Source organism: Ochotona curzoniae, unplaced genomic scaffold, assembly GCF_017591425.1.
Source record: "Ochotona curzoniae isolate NIBS_2020 unplaced genomic scaffold, NIBS_Ocur_1.0 scaffold_4506, whole genome shotgun sequence".
NCBI classification, from domain to species: Eukaryota; Metazoa; Chordata; class Mammalia; order Lagomorpha; family Ochotonidae; genus Ochotona; species Ochotona curzoniae.
In genome coordinates, this window is record NW_024467119.1 from 13,758,260 (window position 1) to 13,778,586 (window position 20,327).

The following is a 20,327-nucleotide window of genomic DNA, read 5'->3' on the forward strand; positions in this document are numbered from 1 at the left end:
TTCTCCACTGACTTGTACATCACACAGCAGCATCATCTTACCCAAGAAATTTTTGTGGTTTTTTTTTTCATTTCTTCATTGATGCGTTGGTTATCCATTAGCATGTTGTTTAACTCCATGGTGCTGTAAACTTTTCTTTTAACTTCATTCCTGTCGTTGAATTTGTTTCATGGCTTCTCGTTTGAGGGAAAGTATAGTGATGGTATAATGGAGACTATCATATCCAGATGTGAAAATACAATGCAGTATTCATCTACTTCCAAATCAATGAAGGCCTGCAAATGAAACTGTTGGGTATATCTTGAGAATAGGATGCTGGACTATGAGGCATTGTCTGTACCAGCAATGTCAGGACACACTTAAATAGCAGACTGATGGACATGTGACTATTTATAAAGGACTATACTATTGTAATAATATGGGGAAAATCAATCAGGGGTTGGGAATTCGGGAAGGTGGTAGGAAAATTGCAGTGCCATAAAATTAAAAATAATAAAAATAAAATTAAAAAAAAATTTCTAAGTAAAACATTAGGTCCATATACAAAATCTCTTTAAGAGTATCATGCAAAACTTGCTCCTAGTTCAACAGGGTAGTTTTACTCCTTCCTCATAAGCAGGTTTCCTCTGCAGGTAACCAATGGAGGATGCTGATGTTAACAGTTCCCTGAAGGTGCGTAAGTGGCAGGGTGTGCCTTCCTGCATTTGTCTTTAATGAATCCCAATCTTTAAATGTTTTCAATGAATTCATTCTCCCTGAATATTCCGCTCTTCACCACATTTTTTTCCAGAGAAGTAGCCATTTAAGTATGCTGTTGTTTCCAAAACAGCATTGTAATTACGTGGATTATTTCTTTATCCAGTAAGGCTGTGGTTTTATTCAAATACTGGCCATCTAGCCTACTTCACTTTGTATTCTCCTATCTTAAATCACTTTTTATGATACTAGTACAACGTGAACCTTTTAGAACAAAATTAATCTTTTTTGAATTTTTTTGGTTGAAGTTTCACCTTTGCTTCTTAGTTTAGGAACTATCCTTTTTTTTTTTTTAAGTGTGCCTTTAAAAATCTAAATGACTAAATAAATAAATAAATGTCTTATGAAATCTAGGTATCTATTCCTTTCCTTTGAATTCCCAATCTTCCCCTAGTGAACAGTGGCTCACTGCTTCTTTGTGCTCAAATGTCAGTCAAACGAAGCTCACCTTTTATCATCTGGGACTTGGGGGTGTGGGGTGATACTGTGCTGTGGAGTAAGGATTACCCTTTCAAGTCCCCGCAGAAGCTGGTGATGGGCAACGGCTCCCTCTCTTGCACATGGGCTTCCGTTGTTTTCCTGCACTACAACTCTAGGCCCTCTTGCTCTCCTTGGACAGTCTCAGGACACAAGTAGCCCCTGAACATGGCTCAATTAGGTCACCCTTTGTTCACTGCATGGCAAATCGAGGAAGATATAAGATGTCTTGTATTTCGAATTTGTGTATATGCAGTAGTTCCAAGAGAGGAAAGGTCCAGCAGTAATGGAATATGGCCAGAGAAGCCAGCAAAAGATAGATGTTTGCAGTTTTGTAAGTGTGTCCAGGTTGTTCACTGCACATCTCTTAGGAAAATTTATATTGCCGGCAAAGCTGGAACACAGGTCTTCAGTTCAATGGACCGATTTCACAGCAAAGACCATTTATTTCTTCCTCTCAGGGTTTTGATTCAGACTGGATTGTCACTGTGACTTTTCATTTGCTGATTTTTGTTATCATCAGATAAATGATTGCCTAGTACCTGCAGCTAGTAATTAGGAAGGTGTAACTCCCAACCATACTGGTGATTCGTAGAGCAGTGAGCACTGCTGTGGCCAAGCTTGGCTATGAAAGACTCCTTAGTACATCCTGCACTTTCGTCTGGTATGATCTCTTCTTGCACCTTACCACAAATACGAGCTTCCTGAAAGAAACTTTTTACCTATAATCTTATGATAGAGATGGGATCTAAATTCTGACACCATGTCCTTGCCTTTTACCTAAAGAAGCTTTGTCACTACAGACACACAGGTGAGACACAAAGTGATAGGAGCTATAAGGATGGGGAGGGATACAGGACAGTGTCTTAGCACCTGCCTTATCCATATGGGTGCCCGTTCTAATCCTGGCGGCCTTTCTTCCCACACAACTCCCTGGGAAAGCAGTCAAGTAAGGCCCAAGTCTTGGGACCTATCTAGCACCCACATGGGAGACCTGGAAGAGCTCCTGGCTCCTGGCTTCAGATTGGCTCAGCTCCAGCCGTTGCGGTCACTTGGGGAACGAACCATTGGATGGAAGATCTTCCTCTCTGTCTTTCCTCCTCTCTGTGTATCCACCTTTACGATAAAAATAAAATAAATCTTTAAAACAACAACAACAACAAAACAAATTATTTAACTGAAAGATTGGCAGATAGGATTAAATAAGGTGGGGATGTGTGGCTTCCAGAGAGTGGACCTAATCTAGCTAAATGCTTTATCCCATAACACTAACTATTCTCATCTCTGGTGAACTGGCTATGTGACTGGCAAAGAGTTAGAGTCTGATATTTGTCCAATAACACAGTGTCTCCTTTTCTTCTGATGTTCCAGTTGTGAGTATGCTACACATCTTCTTGTTCCTTCATAGTTCTCGAATGTTCTGTGCATTTATCGAATACCTCTTTCTCTTCTTGTTTCAGCACATGAGGTTTCTATATCATCAAGTTTATGGAGGATTTGCCTTTCAGACTGTCTTTCACCTTGCCTTTATATCCGTTTATCTTTGGTTGGAAGTAACACATATTGTATAGGAGAAAATATACAAAGTAAGTGGGATTTTAGTGAAAACAATACAGTTAAGACTTAGGCAATTTATACAGCTAATCACAGCGGTCGGTATCAGAAACTCCAGATTTGTCAAGTGTCTTTGGTTTTGTTTTCTCTCCATAATTTTGTGCTTTTCTTGCACTGGTTTTGAGCTAGAGAGTATGTGTTACAATTCTTTGAGCTGTACTCTACCAGCACGAGGCTGCAAGTTAACTGGTTTGGCAACAGGGGGGTGGAGGAAGAATGCAATCTGTGCTTCTCTGGTTCAGTCTCCTTACTTGGTAGGCCTGTATCCTGGGAATGTTTCACACTTCTCAAGTGTTTATAGCTTTCCATTAGGAGTACTTTTATTCCCCTTTTCATACATACCCTATTTTTTTGATAGAGGGTCCACAATCCATTTCCTCGCTTCCTGAGGACTACGTTTTTGCAACCTCTCCCTTTTCTCCCCTTAGACAGGACAGGAAGACTGAATAAAGCAATCTGAATACTTTAGGATTGCCATAGATTCATCTCTCCTGAGAGTGGACTTTGTCATAGAGGAAAGTCTTGGAAGGTTTCTTTTTGGCTGTTCTTCCTCTCCTCTCGCCAGGGCCAGGCGATGGTGTCATCCCTTCTCCACTGTTGCCAACATTTAGGAAGTGAGCTAATGGATGGAAGATCTTACTCTTAAGAAGACTGGGAGGCATGGGACTCACCACTCTTGGAACTTTCCTATGAGAGCTTCATGGAGTCTCTAGAGAGAAAGTCACTAAAGTATGAAGACTCATGAGTCATCCACCAGAAAGTCTTCATTGCTGTCTTATGGTAATTGCCCCCCAGAGAACAAAATTATTAATGAATTTGTTCTCTTGCTGTGGCTTTCAGTAGCTTCTGCTCCATCCTTCTTAATGGGTCTGAATCTTCAGGTTTCTTTGGGGGGGTGACAATTTCCCCTGTGTCCACAACAGATCTTTGATGTGTGGCTCAAGAAGATTGTTGAATTTTCAGTTTGTTTAGCTTTATTTGTTGCAACTCTATTCTCATACCACCATGTTATATGATTTCACATGTGCAGATTTTACTATGTAAATTGGCTACCATTGATGGAATTACCATTTAAATTTAATTATTTCAATAACTATAAAGCATTATGTCTGCATCACACAAACAACACACATCACTAAACTAAGTACAACTCTTTAATTTGTTCTCTTTTCCAATTCCAAGTTTCTTTTCACATATCATTCAAGATAAAAAAGAAGCATGTCAGTCAATTTCTATTACTCCGAAATCTTTTACTTGCTAAAACTGAAGTGATGTATTCTATTATTTCCTATCAAGGTGAGTGATGATTGCAAAATTGGTTCTGAAACTGATGCCCAGCCAATACAAGTAATGCTAATGCAAAGTATTGATATGATGCATGTCTCATTTTGCAAGTTCATCTAAAATAGTATGTTCCATGAGAACAGTCATTCGATGTGGACTTAGCCATCACATTTCCTGATGTTACCTTGACATTTAAGAATATTACCCTAGAATGCATTCTGATAAATCCTTCCTAACAGTTTCAGTGTAGTTCATTTCATGAAGTCAGGTAAACAAAGAACTGAGAAATCCTGAGGGATTGAAAAGATGAGGGTAAAGGGATCATGCTGATGCTACTTTCTGTTGTTCAGTAATGACTGTAGCTAAGGTGTGTTCAGGTATGCAATAATGAATGAGAAAACAAGTGTAACGGAGGAATAATTCCAAACACACCCAGTATAGCAAAAGACTTCAGTCCTCGGAACTCTGCCTATGAAATACATGAAAGGTGTTCTATATGCACTACTAAAAAGTTTACATGCCCCAAAACAGACTTCAGTTAGCTTTAAAAACCATTGAGTGACGCCAGAGCAACTTTTAGAAACAGTCTTAACCACAGCTTCAATCAGTTCCCAGAATGTTTCTAATTGTTAGGCTTATTGGCTAATAATCATATTATTTTTTTATCTTCAAATATCTACCATATTTGTTTTGATTTATTGCTTTATCATTTTTAGCAAACTTCTCATTGGAGGAAACATTCTCCTTTTTAGAAGTCAGAAGTAGCAATGTGTGATTCCACACATAAAAGCTGTGCAGTGCACACATGAAGAAAAATGTTATGGGACCAGTGTTAGCACACAACTTTTAAAGCCACCATCTATGTCACTGTCATCCCACAAGGTACTGGCTCCTGTTTGGGCTGCTTCACTTCTAATCCAGTTCCCAGCTAACTGCCTGGGAAAAGCATCAGGAGATGATCCAAATGTCTTGGTCCCTGCGACCCAAGTAGGTGACCTGCAAGAGGATCTTGGCATTGACCTGGTTCAGCCTCAGTCATTGTCACCATCTAGGGAGCAGACCAGTGGATACAGCCTCTCTTTATGTGCCTCACCCTCTCTCTGTAACTCTTTCAGATACATAATGATTTTTATTTTTGTTTTGTTTTGTTTTGTTTTTTAAATCTTAGTTTATTAGGGTACAAAGGGTCAAGGGCTACAGGGTGACAAATATTCCAGACTTAGGACTCACTCATGTTTTATCCTTGCCTCTCCACAAGAACTGCCTCCTGATTAGCCAATCATGAATAGATCAGTGATGTCATGTTAAACAAGGCCTGGCAATTATCTAGTGAATTTAAGTTAGAAACAGAATACATTTAGATAGCTGTAATATTAAACATGGCATATTTTAGATTATCAAAAGGCACAAGCTTATTATTAAACTATTACTTAAAATCTTTTATATCACATTCTCCTTCAGAAAGGTTATATTCTTCAATTCTATGAATTTCTTTTAGCATGAGCCCATTCTAAGCAGCTGCCTTACTGCAGCTACTTCATAATTCTTGCCTAAGCAGAAGAAAAAAAAAGTGCACCAAATCTAATCAAGCACCTGCTGTGTGTTAGGTAATTTATTTGGGTTGTACTATCCCTTAGCTTATTTTTTTAGTAAGTAAGAAACAGATGTTGGGTTAGGTATGTCAGGCTCATACCTACTGAGCAGTTATCTACGATTTAAGATTAATTTATTTAGCTTTATCATGATGCTTTATTCCAGTTTCCTAGGCGATCCTGTTTCATGACAGACACTCAGTGTTTGAAGAGTTACAACACCAGGAAGGATGTAGGCTCCTTTGAGGACCTTACAGGAAGGCTTCTATGCCTGTGTCTTCAGAATTGTTTATTCCACACAGTAAGAAAGAATATGAAGTCAATTTTGAACAAGTATGGTTCTGTATTTCTTCGTACTGAACCTAGGAAGGTTTGTTTAGTATTAGTAGAAAATCCACATTCGATCAAAAGCATTCAAACGAGCCAAAAATATCTTTAAAGTTAATTGAGTTGACACTGCCCTAACAACTCCATAATCCTTGCAATGCTTATATTAGAAGCTTTCTTAACTGCATGTCACAGCAGAAATGACCCATATTTCTTATTTCTGAAATAAACGGTATCAAGCATTTATTTTCATTTTGAGATTCTAAGGTGAACACATACAGTTAAGACATGAATAAAGATGAGTGATAGATTGAGTTGTCTAATAGCCAGCCTGAAGCAGGAAAAGGCAAACTGACTTAAACAAAGGATCTCAGCAGAGGGAGATTTATGTGATTCAGCTGAACTGCATTCTGTTCTAGACTGCTGCAGATGGGCGGTAGGAAGAGCAGCCGTCTATCCGATTTAAATAGACTGCGGGCTAGTACTACACGTATACCGTTAATTCATTGCTGCAAGTTGCTGTAGGCATAGAATTGACTCTGTTCTCTGACAATCTCCCCCAGCTTAAATAGAAATGCCATTTACCGCAGTGTCAAATAAGTAAGATCCATATAACACTACAATCAAGTTGCAGTGACATTACATATTGTAGGCTCCATCTTGAAAATGGTCAAGTCAGCAGAGACTTACAATCCGCGGGACTCTGCTGACCACGGTGTCCCTGGTGATTTATCAGGTGGCTCTTGTCATCTTCAATGTGCAAACACGATCCGCAGCTTTAATGTGTGCTGCCTACTGGGCTTACGAAGATCTTTTCTACAGACTCTCTTTAATTTTTTAAAAGGTTTATGCAATGCTTATTATTATCTTAGATTTAGGGATAATAAAATTGTACAGGAGAAGTTAAATGAGTCTCTGAAGGTTATACAACTAGAAAGTGAAAGCTAGTAATTCCAAAACTTCCCATGCTGCTCTGCCGGTGGTCTGAGGTGGGACCAGCATAAATTAGGTCAACGATGGAGTATATCATACTCAAATTGTGAGTAAAGAATGCACATAAATAAACAAAGCAAGAAACATGACTGCAATTTTTAAATGAAGCTACTTTCTTGACATACACAGTTCCTTAGGATAGCCATGAAGCCACAGCACAAGGCACAGTGTTCCCTTAAAATTACTCATAAACAGAATGAGTTGGGCAAATTAGAAAGCAGTTAATACTGAAAACACAGACCATTGTATTCAACCTGCATCACTAAACATTCACTTTGTTTTGTACAGAAAGGAAAAACCTTATTTTGCTTTTACACATATGAAGATGAGAGAATGGGAAAAGCAGGAAGTTTGTGGAAAATGGCATAAAAGGTAACTTTATTTTGATGCAGAAACATGAAGGCCTACTAATCTGATGTTAAGAATGGAATGCGTTCCCATTAGGCATCATGGAGCACCTGCTGCAGGAGTGGAAAGGGCAGGAAACCTCTGGCCATGAGTCATCACGGCTCCCTAAGAGTCTTTTGAATTGGTTTTGTCTTCATCTAACATTCAACTAATTTGGAGTGCTTCTCATTTTTTTTTTAATTGAACAGTTTCGATGTTAGACAAGATGGAGTGTTTAGTGAAATATTTTCAAAGGTGGGCACCATTCCAGGAGGCTGAATGATGGAAATTTTTATGAAAGAAGGAAAGAAGGAAAGAAAAAAAAAAAAAAACAGGGAGGAGTCTGTGAATCAAAGAGTGAAGGCAGATGATATTGCTGAAGTCAGCATGAAGTACCATCATATCACGACAAGGTGGGAGTAGCTCCGTGCCCCCCACTCACAGTCCTAGCTGTGAAAGAATCCTATAGCCACATAACTACTCACACCTCAGCCTTCGAGCTAACTTCGACTAGAGCAGCTGCAAGGCTTCTAGCAGGCAAGCTGCCTTGATCCCTGCCATGCCCTGCTCCTGCAGAAGCCCATACTGCACTGTGCATTGTCAGACAGTGCTCATCTAACCTGCCCTTACCAGGATCAGAGGAGGAGAGAGCAGCAGTCCCTGTCATAGGGCTTAATGCCCGAGTGAGCACCTTGAAGTCCACACTGACTTTGAAGCTTGCTCAGAACGCCGAGCGAAGGCAGGGGGTGACCTAACTCTGAGCTCCAATGGCTTCCCACTGCCTTGGCACCGGAAGGACCTCAGGTGAACGGCAGGTAGAAATCACCAACCTAGCACAGAGCATCAACCACCAAGCACCAGCCAGTTGGTTCTAAGAATGCTTTTGTGAACAGAGTAACCTTGAGGGCCTGAGTGTATCCCCTGCTCCCAGACACTGCGGGAGCCCTGGTACTGTGACAGTGGACATTCTGTGACTGTCCTGCAAAGCATAGAGTACAGCTGTGTCTCTGGAGAATCTCTGCGTCTGGGACTGGATCTGGCTTTGGCGTCTCGGAGCTCTCTAAGGGTCTGGGGTGTGTCCGTGCTCCCACACAGAAGCACACGGTTCCTTACTTCGGTGATTGCAAACACAAGGGTGGGTTTGTTCCCACTGTGAGCTCTGTCTGACAGCATTGTTTACATTGTCAGAGAGCATATGAGACAGTAATCACAGCAATGTGAAATAATACTCTACCATTAACTGACAACAGGCCCAACCTGGGTGTCACCCTGTGTTTGTCCGCCATGCTAAGGCACTGAACAGAGTCCCTTGCCTAAACCTATTACATGCCTCTGAAAATCCCCGGAAGGAACAGATGCTCCACTAAGCACACATGCACCCTTCCAAAATAAAAGCCAACAGAAGAAAAAATCAGCAAGTGGTTACATAAATGCCTAAAAATGAACAAAGAAACACAAGAAACATGAACAAGGGGCAGAGGGCAATGTGACTTCCCCAAAAGAATGCGACACCTGAGAGAGAATGCAGAGATGAAGACATGGGGGAAATGCCTGAAAATGAATGCAAAACAAGTCATTATAAGACTACTCAAGGGCCCAGTGCCATAGCATAGTGGTTAAAGTCATCGCCTTGCACGCGCTGGGATTCCATATGGGTGCTGGTTCTAATCCCAGCGGCCCCACTTCCCATTATCCAGCTCCCTGCTTGTGGCCTGGGAAAGCAGTTGAGGACGGCCCAAAGCCTTGGGACCCTGAACCTGCGTGGGAGACCCAGAATTGCTCCTGGCTCCTGGCATCAAATCAGTTCAGCTCTGTCCATTGTGGCGACTTGGGGAGTGAGTCATCAGACAGAAGATATTCCTCTCTGTCTCTCCTCTTCTCTGTATATCTGACTTTACAATGAAAAATAAATCTTTAAAAGATGGAAGACTACTCAAAAACAAGAAGCAAATGCAGGCATTATATCTATACACAACAGGGATGAAATTCTTGAGAGAAACCAACCTGAGATACTAAAAATGATGATGCTAATATGCTAACTAAAAAACCCAGTGGAAAACCTAGACGAAAGACTCGGTAAGGCAGAAGAATCTTTGAGCTAGAAGACAAATCTTTGCAAAATCACACAAATAAAAAGAATAATATTAAAAATGAAGAAGAAAGGACAAAGACAAACATCATGTCCTAGATTAACAGGCTATCCAGCAAACTGTCTACCTTGTATGTCTTAGGACTTCCTGAAGGCATGGAGAAAGAGAATGAATTAGAAGGGTTCCTCAGGAAATAACAACTGAAAATTTCCCTAATATGAACAAAGAAATGGATATCCAAGTACAGGAAGCACACAGAATTTATACATAACCCAAAACGATCTTCACCACCACATGTAACTTTCCACAGTAAGAAATGACCAAAATATTCTAAAATCTGTAAGAGAGAAATGGCAGAGTATCTTCAGAAGATCTTCAAACAGATGTAAAGCTGCTGTCTCATCACTGACTTACAGGACAGACTAGAATGGAGAGACATAGTTAAAGGCCCGTGCCTCCATCCTCCCCTGCAAACAAACAAAAACCAAAAACCGTCAGCCTAGAATATTTTGTCCTGAAAACCTCTGCTTTATAAATGAAGATGAAATTAAAAACCTCACAAAATAAATGAACATTCAAATTATTTTCAGCACTTATTCAGCCCTGCAAATGACACTTAAACATATGTGACAGATATATATACACTAAAGCAAAGAAATGGAAAAATTTACTTCCTGATAACAGGGTGCAAAAATGATCAGGACTGTGCATGCTAATATCAGACAACATGGACTGTAACACAAAAACTGTGAAAGCCAAGACGGGTGTTATCCAACATCAGTTCAACAGGGAGATATGGCTATGCTAAATATATATGCACCCAATGCCAGGATGCTTTTATATTAAAATAATAATTAATGAATCTTTAAAAAAGACAGACTACAATGCTATAAAAATAGGGGACTTCAAACCCCACTTTCATCAATGGACAGCTCAGCAAGACAGAAAATTAAATAATAATAATAATAATAATAATAATAATAATAAACACTAGAGCTATGGATGGAATGGACTCACTTGTTACAGGCACAATATTTCATCCCAGAGCAACTAAAAGTCCATAAAGCAACACTCAACTAATTAAAAAAGAAAGAAAAACACTGAAAACTTAGAATGTATCTTTTCTGATTATGACTGAATGAAGTTGGAAATCAACAACTAGAGAAAATCTAGAGAATATGAAAATATGGAGACTAAAAATTATGCTTCTGAATAAACAGTGGCTCATAGAAGTAAACAAAGGGGAAATTGAGACAAAATTGGAAATGAAAAAAGATGGCACCACAACATAACAAAACTTATCGAATACATCAAAAAACATTGCTAAGAGGGTTATACCAGTAACTGCCTATATCAAGCAATTGGAAAGCCTTCAAATACATGATCCAACAGTGTATCTCAAAACCGAGAAAAATTAGAGAATAAACAAAATTTCAGACCAAAACAAAAGTATAAAAGATCAGTAAAATGATGAGCTGTTATTTTTTTTTTAAATAAACACATTCGGGCCCGGCGCGGTAGCGCAGTGGTTAAATGTCCTCGCCTTGCACGCCCGGGATCCCATATGGGCGCCGGTTCTAATCCCGGCAGCCCCGCTTCCCATCCAACTCCCTGCTTGTGGCCTGGGAAAGCAGTCGAGGACGGCCCAAAGCTTTGGGAACCTGCACCCGCGTGGGAGACCCTGAAGAGGCTCCTGGCTTCGGATCGGCATAGTATCGGCCGTTGCACTCACTTGGGGAGTGAATCATCGGACAGAAGATCTTCCTCTCTGTCTCTCCTCTCTGTATATCTGCCTTTCCAATAAAAAAAAATAATAAATCTTTAAATAAACACATTCAATATATCATCAGACCAACCAACTGAGAAAACAAACGAAGGAGAGAGGAAGAACAAAAGTAACAAAAGATGAAAAAGAGATGTTACAATGGATCCCAGAGAAATAAAAAAGAATCATCAGAATTGCTATAGCCGGATACCAACAAACTGAGTCCTGACTACATATGAAACCTGAATAGATCAAGCACCAAGACAGGACTGACTCAGTCCGAAGAACCTCCCCACACACAAAACCCTGGGACTTCATGGCTTCACTCCCGACTTCAACCAAACCTTACACGAAGTCATCCTCAAACTCTTCAAACATTTGAAAAGGATGAATTCTCCACAACTCCATCTTGAAGGTGAGCACCAAAACCACAGAGAGATAACACAAAGTAACAGAACTATACATCAGTACGCCTGGTGAACGTACACACAAACAGCCTCCACAGAACACTACAGTCTCAGGGCGATTTTATTTTATGCTAAATTTGAGTATGCATGTGTAAAAATATGTTATATATCATTTTAATGTGTGTACATATATGCATGTATAAATCTAATTTATGTATAGGCAAACAGTGCACATCCATCTGTTAGAACGTTACTTTATTCTGAGATACTAATTCTTTTTTTTTTTAAGATTGATTTATTTTTATTGCAAAGTCAGATATACAGAGAGGAGGAGAGACAGAAGATCTTCGGTCTGATAAGTCACTCGCCAAGTGGTTGCAACAGCCACAACTGCACTGATCTGAAGCCAGGAACTCGGAGCCTCCTCCAGGTCTCCCACGTGGGTGCGGGATCCCAAGGCCCTGGGCCGTCCTTCACTGCTTTCCCAGGCCACAAGCAGGGAGTTGGATGGGAAGCGGGGCTGCCAGGATTAGAACCAGCGCCCATGTGGGAACCCGGCACATTCAAGGCTGAGTATTTTAGCTGCTAAGCCACCGCGCCAGGTCCAAGATTCTAATTCTAAACTGTACCTTAAGAACAAAAGCATTATCTAGTATTCTTGCTGAAACTTCACCCATAAAAACAACAAATTACTAATAAATAAATGCTTGACAAAATATAATAGGGATGTTTTATAATTCATTTTCCATTATCATGGCAATTGTAACGATCACCACCATATTTATGCCATCTTCAGCAAAATGAACTTCAGACGTAAAAAGAAAAATCCTCTTGTCAGGTGTAAGCATCTCTTCACAAATAAATTAAGCAAACACAAGCCCTGAACACTTGATAAATATGTACATCTTATTTCTCTTTTCCCGCTGCTTTTCATCCGGCTGTAGCTGGAAACCAAGCAATAAATACTATTTATTTGAATAGTATGCTTAGAGGAAGTATTACCAATATTTTCTAAGCCTAAAAACATCCCCAAATGCATTTTACTGTTAGGCTCAGCATTTTCGTGGTAATTTACAACTTAAAAAGGCTAAACTCTATTACTCTATGTCAAACTAACACTGGGTAAATGCAGAGCGTTACCCCGTGAAGTATGTCCAAATTTATTGCTGCAGCCATTAGTCTGTATTGATTCTGTGTGTAAGCCCAAAGGGAAGGAGACCTATTGTGCTCGGCGTGGACTCTGGGGGAGAAGGCAGGCGGAGCGGAGTCAAGTTTCAAGCAACATCTATTTAGTTGGGCGATCAATGCTGCTCCTTTTCTCCCGGTTATTATTAATACAACTAGTCAGTGATGTGAACTTGAACATCTTGCACTGTATCTTACCGCTTTCCTGCAAAGGCTGCTTCCCCCAGCCAGCTTTTGAAGTCATGCTTTCTCTATGTGGGACCATTTGTTTTTCTTCAGTTAAGAATGGAGTTCAAATATAATCAGCCTTCGGAGTGGAAAAGATCCTTGCTGCTGGTCTCACACAGACAGACTCCCTTTAACCAACCTCCTATTTTTTTGTCTCCCCAAAAGGAGGTGAAGTTTTGTGGTTGCTAAGGTTTTAGAACCCATGTTTCCTGTGCATCAGGCGAGTTCCCAGACCTAGATTTCCTTTGCTGAACCTGTGCTCTGTCAGGTTCATTTATCACATGTCCAATGAGAAGATTAAGGTTCTTAACACTTGGGTTTGTTCTGGAAAAGTCCCAGACCCAGAGCCGAGATGACAATTTGAATGTGTGCGATCTTTGTCTTTCACCCAGACTTATGACAATATTCCACATCACTACCAATCAGAAAAATCGTGCAAATCGTAGGAGAAATCTTCCTTAAGTTCTATGTGAACACCACCATATTAATAAATTCGCTATGGTTTAATGTTGCTTTTGGAAAACAACGTCACAGTTAAGGTTGCAACTATAGTTCCCCTAAAGTCAGACATATATAACATCTAGATCATGGCAACAAACATTTGCTAACTCTCACAATAATAATTTATAATAATTTTTATTACATAAATTAAAGTTCCTAGGGCAATTTATATTATACAGTCTGTAAAGTTCAAGGGAATTGATGATTTAGATGAAAAGAACCGATTAAGAGATGAACCGAAACCTATTCTTTTTCTCCACTCCCTTTTTCTTCCTTCACTCTTGCCTCCATTTCCTCTTCACCTGGATAAGGGCTGAACTTCTTGAAACTTGAAGAACGTGCACCACAGACAGGGAGGCCACCACCCTCATGTCTGTGAGCAGACAAATGACACTGGAAACACCTTCGGGAGCCCTTCTGACACGCTTTGTCCACACATTCACACGCTTAGCACGCAGCACCTGCCTTGCTGTACTCCTGGCATGCCAGTCACTACTCCCTCTATGTCATGCAGGCCTATGAAATCATTCCTCGAAACAGGAGTCAGGGACATGGTCATGTTTCTGGACTTAAGGGACTGTTCATTTGTAAACTTTAATGCTACAAAGGTGATCTGACTGAATGGCCACTTTGGTTCATGTTTGGTTTAGCCTTTCACACCCCACAACCTTAATGTTATTCATGGGAGAAACAATACAACCTAAGGAGAGCTAGGAGCATAGAAGGAGGATGGAAGGTGGGAAGAATTAGGTTAATAACATAGCACTAGAGCTATGTTTTCTATTTGTAAACTGTCTGCAGATAGACAAGAAATAATTACTTCTTCCCAAAATGCTGCCTCATTTTTTTTTTTTTAGCTTTCAAAACAAATTAAGTCATAAACAATTTGTGTTTTCTCTACTGCATCATCCGGATGTTCATTTTCCGATTCGGTTGTATTAAATTCTTGAATCATTTAATTTTGAATAAATCCCTTATGTCAGTCTTAATTTCAGTGGTGCATATGTATAACAAATTGAAATGAAAATTAAACTACAGAATCAAGAGCAAGAGAACAGAGAAACACAGACACAATCTAAGCCACATCCCCGGCAGAGTTGATTGAAAGGATGGCCATAAATATTTTTAATGTGAAGCATCTCAGTTGTTAACCACAACATCTACAAATTCTGAATCAAATCTTACATATTTTTACCATACTCTTTTCCTATTAGCTTGGTGTTTGATTTTTACAATACTCAGCTTTCAACATATAAATACTATCTCCAAAGGAGCTGGTGCTGTGGAATAGTAGGCTAGGCATCCATCTACATTCCCAGCATCCCATATATGTACTAGCTCGCGGCCTGGCTGCTCCATGTCCAATCCAGCTCTCTTCGTTAGGTCTGGGAAAGAAGCAAAGGATGTCTCAAGTCCTTGAATCCCTATACCCATATATGAGACCCGGAAGAAGCTCCTGGTTCCTGGATTTGGATCAGCTCAGCTTTGGCTATTGCAGCCATTTGGGGAGTGAACCAGCAGACGGAAGATCTCTCTCTCTCTCCACTTTTTTCTTCTCTCTCTCTCTCTTCTTTCTGTAACTCTGCCTCTCAAATAAAAATAAATCTTTTTAAAAGGAGGAATTGTCTCCAGAATATCATTGCTTGATCTGAAAAATTGGAAGAGGTATGAACTGACTTAATAACTTCTAAAAAAAGAAGAAAAAAATTCTCAACTTTTTAAAACCATATGAAAATGGTTTATAGGATTTTAATAGCTATGAGGAAATTCATATTTGAATATTACAATTATTAAATTTTTTTTAAATTCAAAAGAGAAAGAATCATAAACAGAAACAGTTTTCATCCACTATCTCACTCCTCTAACGTTCCTGGTGGCCAAGTCCCAGACCAAGGCTTCAATCAAGAACTTAGTCTGAGTCCCCCGCACGTGAAGCTGAGCCCTGATCTCCTGTACCACCAGCTCTGTTTCTCCAGGTTTGCAGCAGCAGGAAGGTTAGAGTCAGGAGTTGAATCTACAAACCAAACCCAGTGACTTTGACTTGTGATAGGAAGACTAACCACTAGGCCAAACACCTGTTCTTGAACATTCTCTGAAACATTCTATCATATAATCTAACTTGCTCCTGTGATCATGCTTATCATTTAAACTGGAAAAGGTATGTTCCATTGACATTGCTTTGTGCATAGGTGTCGGCTTCCAAAGGCAAAAAAGAGGAGAGACTGCAAAGGAGAGTCACATAATTGATAATATTTAAAACTGATGCATCTAACCAGAGTCTTTTTCCAAGAAATGCATCCCAGAAAATTCTGCAAAGCAGCACTTTCTTGAGGAGGCAAGTAAACACACCAACTGGCTGGGGTCTCCTCTCCTTTCCTTAAGAGAGTGCTCCCAGGATGAAGGTTAAAAGGGTGAGTCAGGTAGCCATGGGAACTAGGTGAGTTGGGGGCAGCCATGGGAACAAGGGTGAGTTGGAACCAAGTTCCTGCAACTGAAAGTTACTGGCAGAGCATGTTGCATCTTGTGCTTTGGCCCAAAACAGCAAGAAGCTAGCCAAACATCTTGTACAGAAGCATAAAGAGCAGGTTAGAAAACGTATGCAGGTCTGAACCAAAGCGACTCCATTATGTAACTGGGTTCCACACAATTAACCATAAAATGTTGGAATTAAGAGTACCCTGAATGCCATGGTGACTCTAGATGTCATTAGGCCTTTGGTACATGCTTATGTCCAATCCCAAAAGGATGTGTATTGGGGTGGGGAGTATTTTAAAGAGTGTGAACTACATATAATATCTGAGTCTTTTCCGTCTTTTCCCATTTATTTCTCTATCACACTGCTAGAATATTCTGTTTGGGGAGAATAATAGAAATATTTCTTTATACTAACTGGTTCATAAAACTTATTTCAAAATTAATTGAGATCTTAAAAATAAATTATTGATGCTGAAAATCTACAAATTCAGGAGAGTTCTCAAGTACAGCTTGAAGGTTACTTCTTGAAGCCTCTTGAACAGTTACCTCAATTTGACATCCTCTAAAGCTCATCTATCATATTTCCACTGCGCAATTTTTAAAATAAGTTCTTTATTTTACATGATAGAGCTCCTTGGGCTCAGGGATTTCCCCTTCAATCTTTTCTCACCCAATTCCAGACACTGCTTTCCCCTATATTGTAACAACACTTTGGTCCCTCAAAATAATGACAAGTCCATCACTCCGCTTATTTTTTATCCTGACATTGTAGGTACAGAAAATAATGTAAGGCCCAACATTCTATTGTCAAGGTATATGTAGCAGTTTCATTGGGAGTCCATCCTTTATTCAGAAGGAAACGCATGTGTGATGTATCTCTGCTTCATGATATACTTGCCTACGTTTTGCATATCCTCTAGATAAATATATCTATATTTCTATACATACATATATTAAAATATATTTATATATATGCTTACCAATATATCTATTGATCTTGTACTTTACAGGAAGGTTGCTTTATATCAAAGACAACATAGGATATTTGTCCTTTTGGGGTTTGCTTATTTCACTAAGCGTAATGGTCTGCAGTTGGGACCATTTTGTTGCAAATGGCAGAATTTCATTTTTTTAAATGACTGGGTCGTATCCCGTGGAGTAGATGTACCCTTTTCTTTATGCACTCCTCTGTTGACAGGCATCTGGGTTGTTTCCCAGTCTTCCTTACTGTAGATTGTTGTGCTGTAAATACAGGAGTACAGGTCACTGTCTCCTAGGCAGATATTGACGGAGCTCCTTTAAAAGGAGCCCAGTAGGGCCCGGCGCGGTGGCGCAAGTGGTTAAAGGTCCTCACCTTGCACGCCCAGGATCCCATATGGCCGCCGGTTCTAATCCCGGCAGCCCCGCTTCCCTTCCAGCTCCCTGCCTGTGGCCTGGGAAAGCAGTCGAGGACAGCCCAAAGCTTTGGGAACCTGCACCCGCGTGGGAGACCCGGAAGAGGCTCCTGGCTTCGGACCGGCATAGCATCGGCTGTTGCACTCACTTGGGGAGTGAATCATCGGACGGAAGACCTTCCTCTCTGTCTCTCCTCTCTGTATATCCGCCTTTCCAATGAAAAAATAATAAAAATAAATCTTTAAAAAAAAAAGAGGAGCCCAGTATACACTGCCACTTTTACCACCTGAGGAATCAGGAAAGCTCATCATTCCATTTTCAGATGCTGCACATCTCTTTCAATTCTTAATTTTGAAAGCACTCTTGGAGTTAATACATCGTGGCAAACCAGAAGAATTGTTCCATGATCTCTTGCTTACCCTCTTCGAGGCAGATGTGGTAATCCTAAAACATGAATGGACACACACTCCCCCGCTCCAGCACACGTGAAGTCGATATTTAACTGAGCAGAGCTAGGATGGTGTCTCTGCAGTTGTCCAGTGTGACTTTCTTCTAAATCACCAACTCTGCGTCCGCTCAGTGTTATAAGCAATTTTTCATAAGAAATTACCTCTAATATATGCTTATTTTATTCTTCACTGTCTTCTCTCAGGGGTGATTTCAGATATGACAGGCATAATGTAGATGGTCACCAGATGAAAATTTTTCGTCTAATATGAATGCAAGACCACTATTATTAATTCAACACTTATAGAACACATACTGAGAAGAGCAAGTGAAGTGTTCATTAATTGATAAATAGAACTTGATTCAGCTAACTGGGGAAAACAGGTGAAAGAAAAATGAAAATCCAACAACAAATTGAACTCCTCCCCTCCCCAAAATATTTTCAATATTTCTTTATTTTATTGGAAAGGCAGATCTACAGAGAGAATGATGTAGAGCAATCTTCCATCCATATGGCCTCAATGGTCAGAGCTGAGCTGATCCGAAGCCAGGAGCCAGAAGATTCTTCTGGACCTCCCACACAGATGCAGGGTCCCAAGGCTTTGGGCCTGTCCTCTACGGCTTTCCCAGGCCACAAGGAGGGATCTGGATAGGAAGTGAAACAGCCGGGACATGAAGCCGCAGCAATGTGCGATTCTGGCAAGTGCATGCAAGGTAAGGATTAAGCCACTAGGCTATCGCACTGAGCCCTCTCCCACTTTTCGATTTCTAGAGAAGCCATAAAGGTGTGTTATGCTCTGCCTTCATTTTCAACAACTTCCACTTCCCATGGCACAAATCGGACTTCACAGCCCAATTAACAGGGAATGCAAAAGGTTACTGACACATTGACTGTATATAAGAGTCTAGCACATTAATACTAGTTAAGACACTCATACTAGTTGTCACATAAAAATTACTGAGAACATGAAATATTTCTAACACTGGAAAAGAACTGCTAGATCACAATATGTTATCTTAGTAGTGTAACTGGAGCACACAATTGGAAGTGGGAAATCGAATTTTGAGAGACAGACTGATTCTATCCATGGATTCACTCCCCGAATGTCACAAAAACTGATCCGAAGCCAGAAGCCAGGAGCCAGAAGCCACCTCCTTGTCTCACAGTAAGCAGGGAGCAGGGGGGGGCAATGACTTGAGACTTCCTGCACTAATTTCATTAGCACGGAGTTGGATTAGAAGTGTGCCAGCCATAACACAACCTGACACCTACAGGGGTGTCAGCATTGTCAAAGTGTAAAAGTTAGCCTGTTGAGCCATTGCACCAGCTGCTGTTGACAGTTTGTTATAGTGGTGTTTGTTAATTATTTTTATTATTTTCCATGTTGCAGTGTTTTAGGTACATAAATTCCTCCCTGGTCCTCCCCTTTCTCCTTCCTCATTTTCCCTTCCCACCAGTTCGCCTCATATTATTACAGCAGTATATTCCTTTAATAGCCCTTAACCAGTTTAGCATCCTGCTGTTTAATTGCATCATGGCACTGCAGGTATATAAAAAGGTAGAAAATTTAGTATCATATTCACAAGGTACACCTACTATTTCCCTGGGAACCCTCCCTTTATTCAGGGCTGAAGATGCCTACTGCAATGTATCCTCACTTCCTTGTATGCTAGTCCCTATTATACAGTTCATCCAGAAGAATATATGTATATACTTGTTCAGCTATATATCTCTTTTGTATTTTGTATGAGGATTTCCCTGTATCAGAGAACATGTGATATTTGTCCTTTTGGGATTGACTTACTTCACTGAGTATAATGGTATCTAGTTGAGACCATTTGGTTGCAAATAGTAGAAACTCTTTTTTATGGATGTGTAGTATTCCACAGAGCAAAAGCACCCAGTTCCTTTATCCATTCTTCTTTTGACGGGCTTCTGGGTTGCACCATGTCTTTGCTATTGTGGGCTGTACTGCTGTATATATAGAATTACAGATCCCTCTCTCATATGCAGGTTTCAATTCATTTTGTTACGTTCCCAGTGGTGGGATAGTTGGGTCATATGGTAGATGATTTTCCGATGCCCAAGTACCCTCCTTATTGACTTCCACAGTAGCTGCACTAGTCTACACTGCCACCAACAGTGAAATAGAGGACCTTTTTCTCCACACCCATGTCCACAGGTGGTGTTAGTTGACTTCTGAATGCAGGCCACTAAACTGGAATTAGGTAGAACTTAATATGGTTTGTATTTACATTTACCTAATAGCTAGGGAGCCTGAGAATTTTTCAACATGCATATTACCCATTTGAATTTGTTCTTTAGAAAGATGCCTGATTTCTTAGCAGGGCTGTTTTCTTGCTGCTGTTCAGTTTCTGAAGCTGTTTGTAAATCCTGATATTA